General features: G+C 48.4%; 1 protein-coding gene across 3 annotated transcripts in view; it reads left to right on the top strand.

Moving 5' to 3' along the window:
• LOC142572431 (progranulin-like) overlaps positions 1-20,395 on the top strand; it is a 461,641-nt gene that overhangs the window by 273,076 nt on the left and 168,170 nt on the right. The gene's annotated exons all lie outside the window — the stretch shown is intronic.

Genomic DNA, 20,395 nt, shown 5'->3' with positions numbered 1-20,395 from the left:
GACACTCATCAGTGTCTGGCTTCACCTTCGTGCACTGCCATTGAGCATTAAGGGCTTCGCGAAAGTTGTGTTCTATGAGAGTCTACACGCCCGCGTATTCTGCACCAGTCCGTGGACAGCACAGCAAGCTATCGCTGTTGGAATGCTTCAAACTCTCTAGGAAACCGACCATTATTTTCTTTTTCGTTTACACTTTTCCTCAGTAGCGGAATCAATTAGATATCCAATGTTTTCCTCAAATTCACACGAGTTAACGAAACAGGCGACATTTGTCTCGTGACGTTTACAAATGGCATCGCGATTGTCGCTGCATTGCTGCCCCTACTAAATGTATATAAAGCATGGTATCCTCCGTCAGCGCGTTGTTACGATCGGCCAGCGGGGGTAGCGACCTTCTAGCCTCTCCTGCCCCACTGCGACGAATCGCTTCGTGAAGTTAACAATGCGTCACCCTCGGACAGACATGCGGCACCGGTAAGGCGAGCCACGTTTGGTGGACCGAGTATTGCTTGTTGGTTCGCTGTCGCCTTCGCGGACCCATGGGAGCAAGAAAACCACTGGAAAAGGGTGTTCTAAGGCGTCCCCTCACGGACTCCGGTAACTGCTACGGTCCTTTGACAGACGGTCCAGCTAACTGCGGGGCCATCCCAGGAATCAAGACGCGCCAGCTTACGTCAAGCGTGGCAATCCCCGTCTACGAAGCTCTCCTTCCTGTGTGTTCAGTGAAACAAGGTGCGGGAGTAATTGTGTGAACGCTCGCCCTCACACTGGGTGATGGGGAGCGGGGGAGGGAGCAGATTTCCCTCGCCTAGGGATCTAGGGAGGACAGAGAGGACTTAGGCGGACGTTTACGGCTCCTGGGTGAGCTTCACATCAGTCATGCTACACTGATGAGATGCAACGTTCTCCGCTCTTCATGTAGATATTGTAAATAAACTGAGTACTCATCGCTCTCGATGAGAACACGTTCCTTCCTTCAACAACGTCCGTAGCGTTGATGAGTCGGACGACGGCATGGGCCAGCTACCCCTTTTTACGTGCCCGACCCCAACACTTACAGCGTCGAATCACGAGACACAGGACATCTCTTCTTCAGCGAGGACGATCGCGAATTGCAAATAAGGCGTTCCTGCAATCCCGCTTACCCCTCTGCACTCGTCACCACAAGCTTCTCGTCCAGAGCAGCACGATGTTTTCTCCACGGTCGCTTCTCGCGCTCTCCATGAAGGCTTTTCGTGTTACTTAGTAGCTGTGACATAAGTAGCAGGAACCATCATATCCTCACAACCTGGTACGAATGCCTCCAGACGCTCTTTGAATATCAATAACTCTCTTCCTTCCCCTCTCTCTCTTTACTTCTCATCCACTAATAAAAACCCATTCACAGCAGCCCTCCAAGGGCGAAAAAAAAAGCACTAAACATATAAACAACAAGTATATGCCTCCCTTGCGCTAAATGCATAGCTGAATTCTCAATTTCGTCCACGAACTTCACCTGCCGTCCCGACATGAGAAGGTAGAACCCAGGTGTAGTGACATCCTGGCACAAGATATACAGAGAAATCACTAGTTGCACCGCAAGAGGACAAACTCAAAGCCGATCGTAATGTACAATGGTTATTTGTTGGTTCGCTATTCCACGCTCATACGCTGCGGCATGTACCAGCGGCAGCGCGTGCATGGGTGCTCGAGGCAGCGACCAATCGATGTACTGGCACTTATATTCGAGTAGCAACAATTGAATTTTTGTGTAACAAGCTCCGGCGTAGTATGAGAGACGCTGTAACAGAAGTCTGGCGAGTTAATTTCGACCACGCGTGTTTCTCTAGCCTGCCACAAGGCCTTAGTGTCACGAACGTCTTTGCATTCCTACTCCAGGGAAATGCCAGACCATTGGCCGCGAGTATACCGAACCCCGTGATTTATATGCTCTCAACGAAATATTAATATCCACGGAGCAACTCATCATCATAATCTTCTTCTTCTTCTTCTTCTTCTTCTTCTTCTTCTTCTTCTTCTTCTTCTTCTTCTTCTTCTTCTTCTTCTTTTTATTCTTCTTCTTCTTCGTCGTCGTCGTCGTCGTCGGCGTCGTCATCATTCTGGCTACACTCACTGCAGGGCAAAGGCCTCTCCCATATACTTCTCCAAATACCCCGGTCATGTGCTAATTGTGGCCATGTTGTCCCTGCAAACTTCTTAATCTCATCCGTCCACCTAACTTTCTGCCGCCCCTTGCTGCGCTTCCCTTCTCTTGGAATCCAGTCCCTAACCCTTAATGACCATCGGTTAGCTTCCCTCCTCATTACATGCCCTGCCCATGCCCCATTTCTTTTTCTTGATTTCGACTAAGGTGTCATTAACCCGCGTTTGTTCCCTCACCCAATCTGCTCTCTTCTTATCCCCTGATCACATGCTCTGGCTGTGCCCTGGCAACGAGAGCACGGACTATCCCGACCAGTATTCCTGGGACTCAGCGCTCAGAAGCACAGAGCTCATCGCTCAGCTCAAGGCTGTCCAGAGGGCCCGGGCCGCCGCCCAAGGACTCTGTCTACCGGCCCCGACTTGGGTGGAGCCGCCGGATTTATTTTCTTTCCCCTCAGGACCTAAATAAAGTTCTAACTCACTCACTCACTTATCCCCTTAACGTTGCACTCACCATTCTTCTTTCCATAGCTCGTTGCGTCGTCCTCAATTTAAGTAGAACCCTCTTCCTAAGCCTCCAGGTTTCTGCCCCGTAGGCGAGTACTGGTAAGACGCAGCTGTTATCGACTTTTCTCTTGAGGGATAATGGCAACGTGTTCATGATTTGAGAATGCCTGCCAAACGCACCCCAGCACATTCTTATTCTTCCGGTTATTTCGCTCTCATGATCTGGATCCGCGGTCACTACCTGCCCTAAATAGATGTATTCCCTTACCACTTCCAGTGCCTCGCTACCTATCGTAAACTGCTGTTCTCTTTCGAGACGGCTAAACATTACTTTAGTTTACTGCAGATTAATTTTTAGACTCACCCTTCTGCTTTGCCTCTCCAGGTCAGTGAGCATGCATTGCAATTGGTCCCCTGAGTTACTAAGCAAGGCAATATCATCAGCGAATCGCAAGTTACTAAGGTATTCTCCGTTAACTTTAATCCCCAATTCTTCCCAATCCATGCAGGTCTCTGAATACGTCTCCTGTAAACACGCTGTGAATAGCATTGGAGAGATCGTATCTTTCTGCCTGACGCCCTTCTTTATTGGTTAGATGCTCTACAGAGTGGTGGAGCGTAAGGACAATATTGTCGAAAGGTGGGCTAAAAGAGATGGGAATGGAAAACAAAAATTATATGGAGTCGTTTTATTATGCAGGGGGCTTTTTTCACTTATCGTCCTGCGTGCGCGGCGTTCGGGAAAGTGGAAGCGAGACAACAGCGCGCTTCGCTTCGCGTTCTTTCTTTCTTTTTGCGCTTCCGCGGTTCGCCACGCGTGGCGGACAGCGCGTGCACATGGTGTCCTGGAGGAGCGGCAGACGGTGTCGATGACGACGACTTGCTTGTCCGCTTGTCCATCATTATAGGCGTGACGGAGGGAACAAGCGGTGCCAACGACAGGCCGCCGAGCCGAGACAGCCTGCCGAGAGAAAGAGAAAAAGAAGAGAACGACCCAGGAGGAGGATGAAAAGAAAAGCAATAATAAAGGTGTATCGGCAGCAGCAGCGAGGGGCAGTCGGGATCGCCGACCATTACCGCGAGCCAGGGCTCACTAATGGCTGTCTTCGACATCCTTTAACGCGTAGCGCTGGGGCGCCGATTTCTCTCTCCTCGCGTCCCTATATACGCGGTCGCATTACGCACGGACGCTCAAAGAGGCGCCGGTGTATCGGTGGTCGTTCTTGACGGTCTGCGGGTGGCGAAAGATAAAACGGCGCGGCTCAACAGAAGCGCGCCCTCGCGCCCCCACCGAAGTGCACCGTGTAGTACACGCAAGGTCTCGACGAGGAGCCGGCCTTATCGTGCTTTTTTTCGACTCCCGCTGCTCCTCGCTGTCCCTCTCTTGCTCGCACGTCCCGCACGTCTCATGCTGCTGTGGTCTGTAGTACAGAGCACGCTCGGGGGCGAGCGCGACGCGCCATCGCGGGAGCTCTGGAGGCGAAGGGAGGTTGTCTCTGGTGTTTGCCGCTGGCAGTTATTGATGAGGAAAGGAAGGTGGGTATCGTCGTTACGCGCGAGGAACAAGCTAGTGGTACAGCACTGCTGACTGGGCCGAAGCCTTTCTCTCGCTTCTTACCTCTCCCTCCCCCCTTCCCGTTACATCCCCCCACCCTTCTTTCGGTCGCCGCTGCTGTGGAGGGGGTCGCGCCGTCGTTCCTATCGGAGGAAATAGGCCGACACAGAGAGCCATGATCGATGGACACGCGTTACGCGTAGCGCAGTTCCTGCCAGCTTGGGCCGTCGCGTTGTTCGCGCATGCATATACTACACAGGGCTTGGGTGAGCGCGCCTGCGGTATCGCGATCGCGGCCCGTATACGCACCCGTACACACACCGCACTCGCGGAGTTGTTTGGGCGATCGCCTAGCAGCTCTCCGTCATTGTGTAATCTGCTATGATAGGAGACGGCTCGGTGCGTCCGGCGACTCTATTCAACGTCTGTTTGAGCGTGAAAGAGCGGCCGGCTGAATGAGTTGTTAATCTCTCCCGTTCCGACGGCGCTCTGAGCTTGACGCGCGTTTGCCGGAGGCCGCGTGTGTTCTGCGGGGCTATTTGCGTCCGCACAAGAGCTCATTAGCATCGGCAATGTTTCTCAATGACGCCGACTTGCGGCGACGGGCACACGGTACTTTCATGTGTGATTAGTGGTCGCAAAGTGTCGTTATTGTGCACTTTGTCCGCCTACAAAAGCGGGCCAGTAAATCGGCCGCAAAGCAGTGAAACAAAGCCGTCCTGTATGGCGATGTGGGGGGAAACACAGCGGCCCTTTTCGGTTGTCCAGATCAGCTGCGTTACACAAGCGTCTCGTCATTCTTCGGTTATTCGTAGTGGTATACCTATCTCTAGGACAATCTTTATTTTCCGATGTGTAACAAGAGGCACGAAAATAACATCACGAAAAGAAAAGACCGGACAAAGGCGACCACATTCAATTGAATAATACCTCACCAGGCATGTACGTTGGCCTACTTTGTATGACTCTTTGTGAAAAATGAATCACAGTTCTATGTACAATACACAATGTATCCACGGGGGTCAATGAATGTAGTCGTTCACAAGAGGCCTCCACGGTGGTTCGCCCAGGAGCAGCTACGTGCAAAAAAGGAAACGTGAGAAGAGAGAGAGAGAGAACAATGTAAAGCACAGGCTTTCTTGAGTTCGTAATAGCGGTTTCTTAAGAGCGTCTCTCTAACTAGGCGTTTCTGCTCTTGAGACAATCTCTGTTATCATTTTTTACGTCTGTAAACCAAGCCTTACAATAACAATAATTGTTCGCTCGTTTATGCCGCTGTCCTCGTTTCTGAACAGTAAGTTCATTTACAACTTCAGCGCTCACAGTCGTTCTGTCGGGAAGCGTCAACAGGGCGTGTATTTTGCGCTGTAATTTTTTTTTCTCTTAAACTTCGCGACCTCCACTCTATACACTGCGTGCATTCGAGCGAGCTCACCCGTGTAACCGCAAGAACCAATTACCCGTCCCTATACAAAAAAAAAAAGAGATGATAGTTCAGACGGGCAGCAATTTATTATTTCCTTCTGCCGCACGCGTGGTTTCACACACGACACGCGCAGCTACGGTATCGCTGTAGAACGTGCAACCGTTGGTCACGACTAGTTAATTGCCTTCCCGAAACAAAGGCACGCACGTCATATGCGGACTGCAGACGTGTTCGGTTCTATCGTAAAGCACGGGGCGAACATTATTTCGTGTAACACATAGCGATTCGTTCGTGCGCCTGCACTTGATGGCCCGGGGCCACCCTCGTCGGACCACCGTGGTCTCATTAGCGCGGCAAACAATGCGAGCCACAAATAAGGAGCAAGCAATCACCGGCGTAGGTATACCCATTGTGAAGGCTTATTTGCTGAAAAGCATGTCGTGATTTCTGACTCCCACGAAGCGCAGAAGCACCGTGCCTGCAGTTGATCAAGGTGCATTGCTTCTGTTCTGGTAATTCCTTGTTGCGATATAGCGACTATACGGATTTTCTACGCGGTTTTTTCCCGTCGCCGTCGTCACTACCGTGTTGTCACAGTACCGAAGGTGCATTCGCGGTCAACGTGCGGGCGGCTACAGCAGCAGGTTGGTAGTTAGGAACACTACGAGGCGGGACAGACGCCCAGTGCATTTGCCTGCAAAAACGACGAGGCCAAGGACACACCGCCAACGCTCTGCTCAATCCGCTCTGCAGCCGAGCTGTGTTCGGCCTTCCACTGCAAGCATGAGTGTTATGGCCCCTGCATTGCAGTTGTGTGCGTGCCATACCGGGATGCATGCACTTGTCTGAGCGCAATCAACAGTTAACTCACAAACGCTGACGGTTTTCTTTCTGCTTCATCTATACTGCGCCGTGGAGGGAGGAAATAAACTAGAGGAGTGATCATTACGTCAGTTCAGTCAGGTTTGGCAAGCCAACTCCCCGCGAAGCCATTCCCTTCGCTTTTCCCGTCGAAGTGTCGGCCCAACAAGTGCCCTATGAGACTCACCGCATTGGCCGGGATTGTTTGGTTTGTGGTAGTTTTTAATCGGCGCGTACGTGTTCGGTTGCCCTGCCGTAGCTGTGCCTGCCGGAGCGGGAGCACTGAAACCTATACATACCGTGTACTCTGACGTGACGATGACATGTTGGGCCGATTCGTTTAGCTTCAACCGTGTTGCGCAACGCTCCCTCCTATAGTTATTTCCTTCCTCCATGTCGCGCACCATCGAGGTTCGGCGACTGCAATGCCGCTGGTGGATCTTCTCCTCGTGTCAGTGTTGTGAGGCACCTGGCGTCTGCCAGGGCACTTTTCCTGATGCGCAGCAGCACTCGTCTGGCATTCTGCATAGCGTCAACGTGTCGTTTCCTCGTGTTGTTAGAACACCGTTTGAGGAGCTTCAGTGGAACACTAAACCCTTCTGTCGCTCTCAATGCTTCGCCCGTCGGGTGAAACTGGCTAATATTTTTTTTTTTTACGCTATATCATTGAGGGCTCCGTGTCGCAGAAAAACCGGTGTCTGTGTAGGCGGCGGCGGTGGCGGCGGCGTCGGCGGCGATGTCCGTATGACAAAAATCATCCCGAACCACGCATCCCGATCCACGCATGCAGGCTTTGCGCGTGGCGCAGAGGTGTTACTGAAATAATTGAATTTCTGAAAGTAAAGTGCGTCAGGAAATTCGTAAAGTACAACTTACACGCAGCATACAAACATGATAGCGTCGGTCTGTAACTTGAATATACGAGAAAACATAATTGTGTTACGCGGGAACTCGAACACAAACCCCTTTTCCAGCTGCCGTTTGAGGGTTATCTTAGTAGAAGCGGCGCGACCCGCTCGGTTCCTTGCAACACCACCCAGATGGCGCTCGCATCCGCGCATGCGCGGCAGTGGCGGCGCCCGCCGTGGAGGGGAAACAAACTGAAGAAAACAACCAGAAAGCTCGCCTTTCTGCATATCGTTCCCTCTCAGCGTTTCCGGGACGACGTTACGGTTACATAAGCTGCAGTTGCCGGGAAGCTTGTGAAGCAGTCAGGTATCCTTGAATGCTATCCTGTTCCACTCTTCAAGGCGAAGCTTAAACGTCCTCCAAATTGTTCTCGTTCTTTGTAGGAAGTTGCACATTTGATTACAGAGGAACTGATCTAATCGACGGCTTCTTTGGCAGAGCGTTCCCAAACATGTGGAATCATAAATAGAAGGCTCGAAAGCCCCTTGATCCCCAGCCAAACTGAACGGAGCAGCATCTGTGTCCTTTATACGATTACATAGTAAAATGTGCCGCACACCTATAGCAGTGAAGCTTTGACGATGGGACAAAGGCAATCTTCAAATCACGATCTTTCATTGTGTTATGTCAGCGTGTATATATCTTTGGCATACAACTACACACCTGCTGCAGCGCGTTATTTGTGCTGTAAGTATTACTTGGGGTCTAAATTTTGTTTATTCGTGCTCTTTAGTGTTCCATCTCCCCCCTCTATGATATGATGTTCTCGAAGGTACAACAAAAGAGCACGCGACAGCCTCGTTCCCTTTAACGGCTAAGACGCCTCTCTTTTGAGTTTCTCGTTATAACGACACCAATAAAACAAGCGGACGAAATACATTAAGTGGATAACTTACAGTTGGCTTCAAAAGCTGTCACCCCTGCTCTTTTATGTAGCCCCACGCGCGGGACTTCGCCGCTTTCTCAGAGATATACGCGATAATTATAGAACGAGCAAAATCGCCTGACGCAGGTGTTGACCTCCTTTTCGATGTTCTTTTTTTTTCCTGTTTTCTTTTACTCCGCACCAGTTTGTAAGCAGCGGGGCATTGTACGGATGCTCGCGCGTGACTTTGCAGGCGGCGGCAGCGGCATCAGCGGCGTTTTCCAAGGCGGCGTTCGTACAGGGGCGCGACAGAGGACCTCACGCGGCGGCGAACGCGCATGTCTGGCGCGGACGCAGGTCGGTCGCGCACACGCGCCAAGTTGTCGCGTACAAAGGGCGCCGCGCGCTTCATCCTTCACGAAGGGAAAAAGCGAGGACGCACTCGCCATTGACAATGGGCTCCATTAAAGGAGCGCTGCAAATCCCCAACACGCGCCGCCGCCGCGCCCACTCGAAGCACGCGGCTCGGCCCGCGCGCGCTCGCAGCCGAGCCAAGTCAAGTGTTTTGCCGATCATTTGGGCGTGTGTGCCGCGGCAACGCGACGTGTATGCAGGGATCACGCTGTGAGGCTGACCACGACACGGAGCCTCTGCCCCGCCAGCTGTAAAGGCATTGCGAGGCGCCCCGACGAGTGGCAGGACACCGCGCGAGTGTGACGGGTAGCGTGTATTCGATGACTTGTTTCTTGTCGCTTGGGAGTAAGTGGCGGCGGCCCTCAAGGGACGAATATCTCTACGGGCGTTTTGAAACAGAAAAAAAAAAAGAAATGCCGCGCACGCATACAGCCAGCGCGTTGCCCGTCTTAATATATCTACCCGCAACCTAATTTCAAAGCTGTTCAGGTACGCAATCACTTTTTCAATCGATTCTTAACAAAAGCTAGTATGTTACAAACGCGGAAATCCCACCTTTCATTCAATACCAGGTTTTGATGTTGAAAGCAGCGTCTCTGTGTCCGTGGAGAAAGTAACACGGTTCCTCACGTTTGTTATAATAAAGATATACCTAAACGCAGAGACCGAACAATACGCAAATATTTTTTAATATAATAAAACGGCTATCACTGTTCCGTCAGTCACTGACCGATATTCTAACTACTACAATTACGTATTCGAACGTATAGCCAATGGTGATGGGTATATAGCTGAGGTTGATGCCTTTTCTTCACTAACTTTGTCGGTGCTGACCAAAGCTGTAGGTGCGCACGACAGTTATCGAGACGAAGTTTAAGACACGCCACTTGTTGGGATCGCGCTCCGCCGAGAACGCTCGATCATGCCTGACGCGCATCCTACTGCAAGAATAAAGAACCTAAATAAACAGAACAGCACGCGGAAGAATGGCAGACAGCAAATGTACGGCCTGTAGTCAACCAACGACCTAAAAGAAAAGCACACTTGTGCCTGTGCATTAGGACAACAAATTGCGTGCTTGCATTACCACGTGCACCCGAAAATCGCCCCTTTCTATTCAGTAGGCGGGCCCACGCTTGAGCACAATACTTAAAGAGCCGTGCGCGCTCCTGCAGCGCTGGCATTAAAGGGCGCTGCATTCACTTACGTTACTATGACGGTAATCGCGGGGCGGACTCCGGCGCGCAACCGCCAAGTAAACTCCGAACGCTCGGTCTCTTTGTCCACGACAAGTGCGGAACGGCTTGCCAGCTGAATCTGCAGCCCTTCTTGAGCGCATCTCTGCAGCGAGGTCCACCGCCACAGAACAGCGCGGCGTGCGGTCGTGTGTTCCGAGTCGCTCACCCTGGGTGGCCGATCCGCCCTTCCGAAGAAAAACAAAAAGAAAGAAAGAAGAAAGCGAGCGCTTAAGCATATACGGGAAGCAGTTGAATGGAACACCTTCTTGAAAGCAAACGAGTCCTGCTTCGGTCTCTTGCGGAACTGCTTTTCTGCTTGCTTTCTTGCTGCGCGCTCCGTAAAAAAAAGGTTGCGCCTCCGTTGCGCAGTGAAGTCTATGAGAAGATAATAGGCCGTTCGATGACTGTGATCGCTGGCACCTGTTAACAATGGGCATTGGAGGCATTCGCATCTTCCCCTACCGTATACTGGATGGCGAAATAAGGGGTCCAAGTAAACCCAAGTGTGCTTTAGAGTTCGGGTTATTTGACAGCAATCGCGCGTCCACGGACTGCACTCAAAGAGGGCCTCGATAGCTTCCTGTTTACTCAAGGGACGCTCAGGAGTGTACTTCAAATGCGACGGCATTTCTTGGTCGCCTCATTTCGACGGTGAGTTTACCTGGAACGTTGCCCGATTCGCTGCTATAGGTACACGTAGTGACAGGTGCGCAAATAAAATTTGGCCAAATTTCTCCGGCCTTGTATCTCCATTCTACTCGGGAGCACGGCTGGTGGGATTGTCTCAGTGTGAGAGCACCCGCTATAGATATTTTGTAAACCTTACAAAAACAGCTTCCTAAGAGAGAGCGGTTACAAACAGGCCGAAAATATGCTTCATTCTAAAGTCTGGTGACGGTACGTGCTGCCGTCACCTCTAGCTGCCAACCAAGCGCTGAAATTTAGCAGGCATCGCCAGCGCGCTATGTTGTTGGCACGGATTCATGTAGCCGAGTTTAGCATCCGCGGCAAAACAAGGAAGACAAAAACAAGCCACGACTTGTCGTTGCCTCGTCCCGGCATTTTTAGATATCACTCCGCTCAGCTATTAAGTCTCCGCTCAATGCGCGGCAATGCTGTGTGTGTATACGGTGTACGACGCTTGCATGTGCTATAGCTATCTCTGTTCGAAAGAAGTGCACCGTCATCTGTGCTTAAAATGTCTGAGGTCGTTATTGTGATGTATATATCTTCCATTCCATAAATGATAGTTTCTTGTGGGTCACGTGTCTACTCGAGCATTGCCAGGACTGCGCCAAGTGCAGCTGGTACGTACATTGAACTTTGAGTCTACGAAATGTCTTGGTTGTTTATAAGCGCGCCGATTACCGTTTACTGATAATCACAGCGTGAATATGACACGCCGATTTGCGACTGTCACCTCATCAGCAGAAGAAATGTGCGTCAGAAAGGTAACAAACTCAGAATTACACATTCGAAAAAAGCTACGCCTCTTAGGAAGAAATCAAATGGCTCCATGTAAGTTGGATGCAAAGTCAGAAGGGCCTCCTTGCCTAATGTTTTCGTGTTAAAAGCAGATATTTTCTTTTGGTACGCATAATTTAGGGCAACTCTTTCGTTTTATTGTATTCTTCAACAGTGAAACACTTTGACAGCGTTAGGGATTCGATCTTTCTGCACTCAGTCTTTTCACGTAATTAGGCACGACGTGGCAGGCACCTTCATTAAACGTGCGAGCCCTGACACTTTCGCTTTACGAAGGCCTTCAGTTTCTGGAAGCTACGAAGGCCACGTAGATTCTGGTGTCAGTAGCCACGGGCTCAGTGTCTTTGACTCCGACAATGGTCTCGAATCTAGCAGGTCTAGAGAGAGAGAGAGAGAATGATAAATGAAAGACAGGGAGATTAACCAGGACTGAGCCAGGTTGGCTATCCTACACATGGGGAAGAAAAAAAGCGGAGGGGAGGATTAATAAAAGAAAAAAAAAGTCCGCTTCGGATATCACCGACGCGGTAACAGTTTTCTGCTCTATATCCACTGACGGTCACTCAGGCCGGATCACAGACGGTCGCTCAATTCGGTAGCTCTTAAATATCGCACCAGAGCTTTGTAGCCTTTTGTAGCAGCGATATGCGAGGCCATGGTCCCAAGATCTTGTTCAAGGTGAACGGTTGTCTATCTGACTGGTTCAGAGCTGTGCAGAGGTCATGTCTTTTATTTTCAAAACATGGGCAGTAGAAAAATCGATGTTCTATAGCCCTCGACACCGCAGGCATTGCACTCGGCGCTATCAGCCATTCCAATCAAATAAATATATGCATTGGTGAATGCGACGCCCAAACGTGAGCGGCACAGCATTGTTTCTTCACTTCATGGAAGCCCGGGCAACAGTCGCAGTTGCATAGATGGGTCGAACGAATGCAATCGATGTTGGGCGAACTCAGGTTTAGAGTTGTAGTGAGAGTCGTACCGAGGACAGACACACAACAGGTGCTCAATGGTTTCCTCACTCCTACATGAGTTACACGTCGTGCCATCGGTCATTCCAATGTGGTAGGAGCAGACACACAATATATATATATATATATATATATATATATATATATATATATATATATATATATATATATATATATATATATATATATATATATATATATACTCGAGCGCTAAAGTGCAGTTCTTGAAGGTCATTGGCCTGAGTGACCATTTATAGTCTTCCTCTGCATGCTCCGATGTGCTGACAGTGCTCATTCGCTCCGTCTTTTCTTCTTTCTATTCTCCCGTTCACTTACCCCATTAAAGGGTAGCAAACCGGACGCTCGCCTAGTTGGCCTCCCCGCCTTTCCACTCCATCCTTTCTTTCTCTCTCTGTGTGTGTGGTGTGGGTAAGCACAGCATCGAGACAAAGCTTGAGTACTGTAAAAGTGGGTGAGCAAAACCCTACCTATAGATATATATATTGCGCCGAGGAAAGCATATGTCGCCTTGAAAAAGACAAGTCCACTTGTCGAAACGTTGGCTGCCGCTTTTATCTCGTTCTCGCTTTGCTCATCGTCTTGAATTTCCATCTCCCGCCTTCCCCGTGCTTTCCCTATAAAAGTGGGTGCGACTCAAAAATATTGGGTCTGAAGGATGGAAGTGGCCATCATCAGTGCACGAGCTTTCTCTGTATCTCTCGCTCCAAGACCTTGTAACGTAGTCTGATTCTTATGCTTCATCGCAGATGGTAACACCGAGCAAAGCTAAATGAGCTTATTTCTTCTACAACCGCGGGCAACATTTTGTCAGTGCAGTGAATCGTTCCATTCCTGTGTTGGCATAAATGAATTGGCGAAGTTGCAGTCGAAATCTGTGCAATGGCGGTGGTTTTGTGGGTTAGTCGGTTAGGAAGCGCGACATTTTACCTACAGCACTGTGACCAAAATTAAATGCATCCGGTGAGCCTGTTCAAATCTTCGCGCACTTCGAGCTGACCCGAAAGCCAATGCCCAACCAAAATCACCTGCGTGGGGCTCGTGTATCGGTCTCTTCAGGCCTCAAGACGTTAGAAGACTAATATACCTTCGTATCAGTTGCACCAGCCGCACTCAACGCCCGATTACACACCGACAGTGACGAGCACATTGTTTCACTCTCCTAGAGCAAACGTTCATTACAAGTGATACCGCACAACACGCTGCAAAATGCTATCTCCTAGCTCTTTTTTCACTTTAGGCTGACATTACGATTATCTTAACGCATATACTCGGTCACACCCTCCGCTCGCAGCAGGGTAGTCAATCGGAGCCCCATTGGGTTACTCCCCAATCTGCCGTCGTTTAACTACCTTAGTTTTCTTTTCTCAGTTAGTGACAGAGGCGTACACAGGGCAGTGCGTGTGTAGGGTCACGTGAGCAGGGGGGAGGGGCCACTGGGTACGCGGTCCTCCTCTCCTCCGGTCAATTGCAAGCCCCCCACTTCTTCAAAAACAACAAAAAAGAAAGGTTCTTGGCTAGGCCACTGGTTAGTGATGTCGCCTTGAACAGCTAGAATTCCGTTAGGCAGCTTACTTTAGCCTAAATTTAGCTTCGTTGATTTCTATATAGATTAATTTTAACTTAGTAAATGATGCATGGCTCGTGAAGGCATAGGTCGATGAGCTGCACGATGCTATTCGCAGAGTATAGCCGCCAAGCCGTCAAGTAGATCAAGAACTACCACTGTGGAGAGGTTCACTACGCGACGATAATGCTGCACTGTGTACGCCTCAGAACTACATCTTCACATCTTCAGCCTTTCGTAGAGCGAAGTAATATATGCTAAACTATGTAAAGCCCTGACGAGGTATAAAGGAAAGTTATCCAAGCGCGATAGTGTATATATATATATATATATATAGCTAGCTGGACGACGATACGTGCTACGATGTCCTGCTGTTAATTATTGCAAAAAAGAAATGATACATCATGACAATAAATTTTCTTTCTGAACAGTTTATAAAGTCGCGGATTCTTTTAGCGTGGCGACGACGTCGGTTGTTGTGTAGGAAACGTTTCTTACTGCTACTAAATTCCTTCAACGAGAAGACGGGCGCGTGCTGCAAAAGTACTGAAATAGCCAGGGACATTAAGAAACATGAATTCAGCATGTGAAAAGCAGTTGGTAAAACCATTTATTGAGAACTATGCATTATGAAGAAAGAAATTTTAAAAAATAATAATAATAACACACGTGAGAGATTTCAACAGATGCAGTAAAAGAAGTATACAACAAAGGCAACTTCTCAAACTATTTGCCTTTTCTTTCTTTATTATTCTCTTTATTGAAATAAATGCGACAGATTTCAAACGAAATAATGACTCAAATGCACGTGCTTGCACAACGAGAAACAACTTGTAACGCGAAAATGAAAGCGAACTGTTCACCATTGGAATGAATGGCACTTTTGTGCCTTTGGCAAGCAATGTGGTGATACAATCACAGCAAAAACGTGAGCCGATCACACGCCGACATTCGATTCATTTCGCTTGACTACTCGTTGAGGTGACTTTCACAAGCTGACGCAAGCTTGATAGAAAGGTACAGCGTAAGAACTATAACCTTACGGCACAAACCGGCCTATATAACAAAAAAAGATGTTCACTTTTAGGTTATATTACCCACTTACAAGGCAGACGGAGAAACCCTTGATACGCCTGAGAGGGCTTTCAGCTATAGCTAGCTTAGCAAACCAATTGCTAATAAGATAATTATTATACTAAATGAGTTTTAATTCAAACACCATTTGATTCTTTTTTATAGATATACGAAAGTATCCTCCGTTGCTAGAAATAAACGGGAACAAAATCTTCAAATTTTCCTCGATGTGGAACTGTATGTGAGCATTACCGGGCAATTTATATATATATTAACATTGTCCTGTGCTTATAAAATAAAATTGCAGCACAGTTGTAAGTTATTATAAGGCTCCACGTATTTTTCTTGTCCAAAGGACGTTAATTATTGCAGTTGTGTGCACAACCGACCGCAGTTACTCTCATGGGATGAATTGGCGTTCTGATCTTAACAAAGGAAATCGCGACACGCTCCCTCGCGGTAATGTGTACAATTTAGATGTCTGTACGGGCAAGACTAAACTTCCGCACGAGATGTCATTCAGCCCATAATTTATTGCATCGTACACAGCAATATTGTAAAATGGGTGAGCGGCTCCATCGCTTTTTGCACAGGAGTTAAACAATCCACATTCATGGTATGCTCGTTTCTTTTTTTCATAGTTACTAGAAATATCTGAAAGGATATGTTCTGACCATATCACTCGCTTCCCTCCACTTAAAGTCATGCCTCGGAGTTCCAAGTTTCAGCTCCCTTGTTCCAAGTTTCAACGTAAGCCCTTTCGGTAAACTGCGATCGATCTAACAATCGACAGTTGTTAAGTGGTTAACGGCATTGTGCGCTAGGCGAGATAAAGCTGGCGCAATGCCAGCGGTTTGCAAGCATTTTTGCGTCTGCTCAATAAATCATGCGAAAAGCTCTCGTTAAAGCTACTCGCTAATTGTTTTGTCTTTTGCGACATCACACGTGTGCTATTGTAAAAAGTGCCAGGCAGATCATACCGCCCAATGTGTGAAATTGACACCTATGTTGAAGAGATAAAGAAACGCTGACTATACTATATGCACTATTGCGATAGGCCTTATGCGATAGCCAGCGGTTTGAGTCACACACTTTTTGAAAGAATTTACTGCGACGTTGCCGCTCATTTGTGTGGGAACAAGTCTCGCTATGTTCCGATTGTCCTTTGCCGCTGCTCGGCTGTCGTGCATAGCCTATTGTAACATTAAGTGCGCCTCTACAGTTCGCAGACGGGCATCACTTACTCCGCAAAACCTAACGTAGGCGTGGTGGCGTTCTGAGTTCTGTCAAGCTTGCGTTAGCGTAAGTCGTGTGCTCTCCTCCACGGCACTAAACTTAACTTATCTCATCCTTCTTTAATTGCATCCACACGCACTGACATGAAAGCCAGTGCCTACGTGAGGCGAGCAAAATATTATGATAACCAAAACAAACACACATTTCCAAACCCTACAGGTGGGCTTTGATTGAGTGCCGCTAAGTGCTGACTAGAAAGTTGGCCTCCGACTCGAAGGCGCGCTGTGTGGCTTAATAAGCCCGACCACGCTACACTTCTGGCTTGAAACGTTTTGATGTTGCCACGCGGATGCAACGCTGGCTCTGTGCACACGTAAAACTTGTGTGCTGGAGAATGACTGCAACGAGCCCGTGAGTCAAGAACGGTTACCTCTCGGGAATGCTCAATGATGAGCGCAATACGATGTTCGACAAATAAATAGTAAATGAAGTGAACACATGAAACATTCGCGCACGCGTGTTTACACAGCGAAACTGAACCGCAACACACTTTAGCGTTGTCCGCGACACGCATCCGAAAGCATTTCCTTTGAAGTTTCTCTATCACGTATATCGAACGAAAATTCCAATTTCCCGATGTACATCCTCTGCATGGCCGGACAGTGAATCGGGCGAGACGCTACAGCACAATGAGCACTGACAAACTTCCACGTATTGAATCACTTTTCGCCGTCTTTGCCAAAAAGAAGAAGAAAAAAGTTAGGACGACACTAAGTAATAGAGACATGTACTTTTTCTTTCTTGCTTTTCTTTTTCTCGGCTTGAGCCACCACGGGCCACTGTCAAGCACATCGCCTCGGTTTACGCAGACGGCACGAGTTTCAACTATCTCGAAAAACCGGCTCATCTCATTGTTCCGTACGCGTGACAGTGATCTCAAATTAGCCGCTGCTTCCAGGCTGAGCTGAAAGAATTCACTGCGTGAAACACTGCCCTGGCAAAACACGATGCATACGCGCATGATCGCATGCGGGCCACCCCACCGCTCCCCATCCCCCCTATCCTAAGAAGTTCTGTACAGGCTTGCCGACCCTAAAACACGGCTTCGACTTGACTCAGTGCGTCGGTACTCAGCGCTCCCTTGATCCAAGCCTCGTCGCGGATTTCGCGTCTCGAAGGCGGAATGTGAACGATAACGTAAAACAAAACGCGCGCACCACCATGTCGCACACTTGTGTGAAGCACTATGTGCACGTGTTCACTGTCTCTTTTTCACCGTGTCCGTCGCGTGGCTGTGGCACATCCGGGGCTCTGTCGCCGTGACGATGCCGCTGCTGTTTCAGCGCTGACTTACAGGCAGCGCGGTCGCTGCGTGGCAACCGCTAGGCCTGCGCAAGAAGAAAAAAAAAACATGTTATTAGGTAAATAGTAATGCACGCAGGCAGCATATTTAGTATCTTACTTCATGAATGATAAGCAACCGTCATTTTCCCTGCCTTTGACGGAGGTAATTCAATTAGACTCTAAAGTCTAAACGGCCTCGAAATCTTCTCGGTATGTATTATCCCTGGACGAGAACGTTTAGCGCGACCAATATTCTAGACAATGTTGTGAACGTGAATATGATTTGACGCGAGACAATGCTGCGAACGTCAGCAACATGACACACTTTTTTCCCCCACGCTTTCTTTCGACAACGGAAGCAAGTGTGTCTTGGGGCAGGATGCCGACGCCGTTTAACCCTCAAATTGGCCCCTATCAGAAGCGACGTATCCCACTGGTATGGAATCAATCGTTCGCACAAGCATGGACAAATCCTGCACGTGTCCCCTGAAAGCTGTACACAACACAGGCAGGCTTTGAAAAGCAAGAAAGCTAAGACTAAGATTCTTGAAGAGAATTTGATGCTAGTGGATAATGCACTATGATTCCCTTATGACCTTGCGACTATCGTAGTGCTGGCACCAGAACATCCCGGAATTTTATTTCTTCAGCCCTTTATGAATACTTCCCCCTTTACAGCCTCTATTTAAAGAACATAAAGTTTAGTTAGTTAGTTAGTTAGTTAGTTAGTTAGTTAGTTAGTTAGTTAGTTAGTTAGTTAGTTAGTTAGTTAGTTAGTTAGTTAGTTAGTTAGTTAGTTAGTTAGTTAGTTAGTTAGTTAGTTAGTTAGTTAGTTAACAGAACTTGCCGCTCTATGTGCCGCTGTTAATTAAATCGAACAAGCCAAACCTCGAAAGTGGGTCGTTTTGTGACTTCAAGGCAGCCCTTCAGAGTCTGCAATCATCATTACGACGCTAGACGCATGAACAACTGGTGTTTGAGACCAGACAGGTTCTCCACCAAGCCTTCGTAAGCGGACATGATATCATTTTCCAATGGCTTCCGAGGCACTGTGGCATCGTCGGAAATGACCTTGCTGACGATGCCGCCCGGTCAGCCCATAAGGAAACCCTGACACTTACTATACCCTCACCAAGGACATAAGGGTTGTGTTGGGCAATAAAAATTAATAAAAGTAACATAATTAAAATAGGAAACTAAGCCCTGCCTGCTGCACCGAAGTATTGCAGGCTCCTCACCAAGGACAGCTGCTGCGAGGGGTCTTCGTGTACTTGCTCAAACCAAGACTAGAACTTTGCGGAAAACCCCGATTTTCTATAACTGCCGTCTCCGCCGGCTGGATCCTACATTGGAGCTGCAGATTCCATCGAACTTCTCCCGCCGTGATGCAACTTTACTGTGCCGCCTCTGGTTAGAGGTGGCTTTTACGAAAGCTATACTCATTCCTTATTGGAATGTCCGACACACCGATCTGTGACTCGTGCAACAGTGAAGAGATGACCGGGCACGTGTTGTGTTTTTGTGATCTCTATGGGATAGAACGCGACGTTATTCGGAGGGTGTTAAACCGATTACACAGCAGACAATTTTCAGAGACAGACTCTCGGACCATGGCCCCACGCGTCGCAGGCCTATACAAATCGACGCGGGCTTGCTACGTTTCATGAAAGCGACTGGCCTCAGTGACCGATTATAGGCGTGAAGTTATGAACAACCGCGAGCATTCTCACTGATAGTACCTTCTTCCCTCCATCTCCTTTCTTTTCTTCCCTTAAACACCTTCCCCTGTGTAGGGTAGCAAACCGGACGTGCGTCTGGTTGACCTCCCTACCTTTCCTTTCTACCTTTTCCTCCTCCTCATCCTGTGCAAGAACAACTAAGGGTACGGTGCGCCCCACATGATAAAAAAGAAAAAGGAAGCCGTACGCAACCTTCAAATCCAATACTACAAAAATTAATTTACTCAATCTATATTCAATACAACCATTGCACTCAAAGAGAGAAATGTACATATAACTCCGAATGATCACATGGAACCTAGTGCACACATACCGATCGGAATCTGTGAGATCACATGGGACTGCTGGATACGCTCGTTGATTAAGAGTGGTAGGACAGGGATGGTTGCTGGAATCAACGTTCTCCTCATACTTATTTCCTTAGCTTTGTTTTTCATTTCCTAACTTATTCTCCTCCTCTCCCACTGAGGTTCAGAGAATAGGATAGGATAGGACAGAATATGTTGGGGTGATGGCTAAAGGCAACCCAACCAGTGCCACAAAAGTATAAAGGAAAAGGGGATAATGTGCTGCGGGTATAAATACGGCGCCAACACAGTGGGCGGCGCCTCGGTGATAATACCGCGAGACAACCTATAGAACCAAGTTCGCCATTATGATCATCATTAAGCAGTGGATGGTCGTTAAGCGTTCCCGCTGACTTTTACCTGGCTCACTCAGCCTGTTTCCATGCTGTATCAAATTATTCGAACAAATTTTGGCTGCAAAAACGGCATTGACGAAAAGTCACTGAACGGAACCCGAAGGAAAGCCCTGAAGTCACACAGAGCTGTAAGAGCATAAACGTACTTTACATCGAGGGCTAACGCCTGGGAATTTGCCGAGAAACGAAGTAAATGTGAAAGGTGGGTCACGCGACGTCACTACGAAATTCTCAAGTACCCTGTGGCGTCACAGATTACGGCAAAGAGTAAAGAAGAATGTACCACCTATGAACCTCTGATCGGGCATCTGTCTTCAATTTTAATTTTAATTTATTCG

Source organism: Dermacentor variabilis, chromosome 2 (genome assembly GCF_050947875.1).
Source record: "Dermacentor variabilis isolate Ectoservices chromosome 2, ASM5094787v1, whole genome shotgun sequence".
Classification (NCBI taxonomy): Eukaryota; Metazoa; Arthropoda; class Arachnida; order Ixodida; family Ixodidae; genus Dermacentor; species Dermacentor variabilis.
Note: the sequence above shows the minus strand (reverse complement) of the source record. Positions and strands in the feature narration are given on the sequence as shown.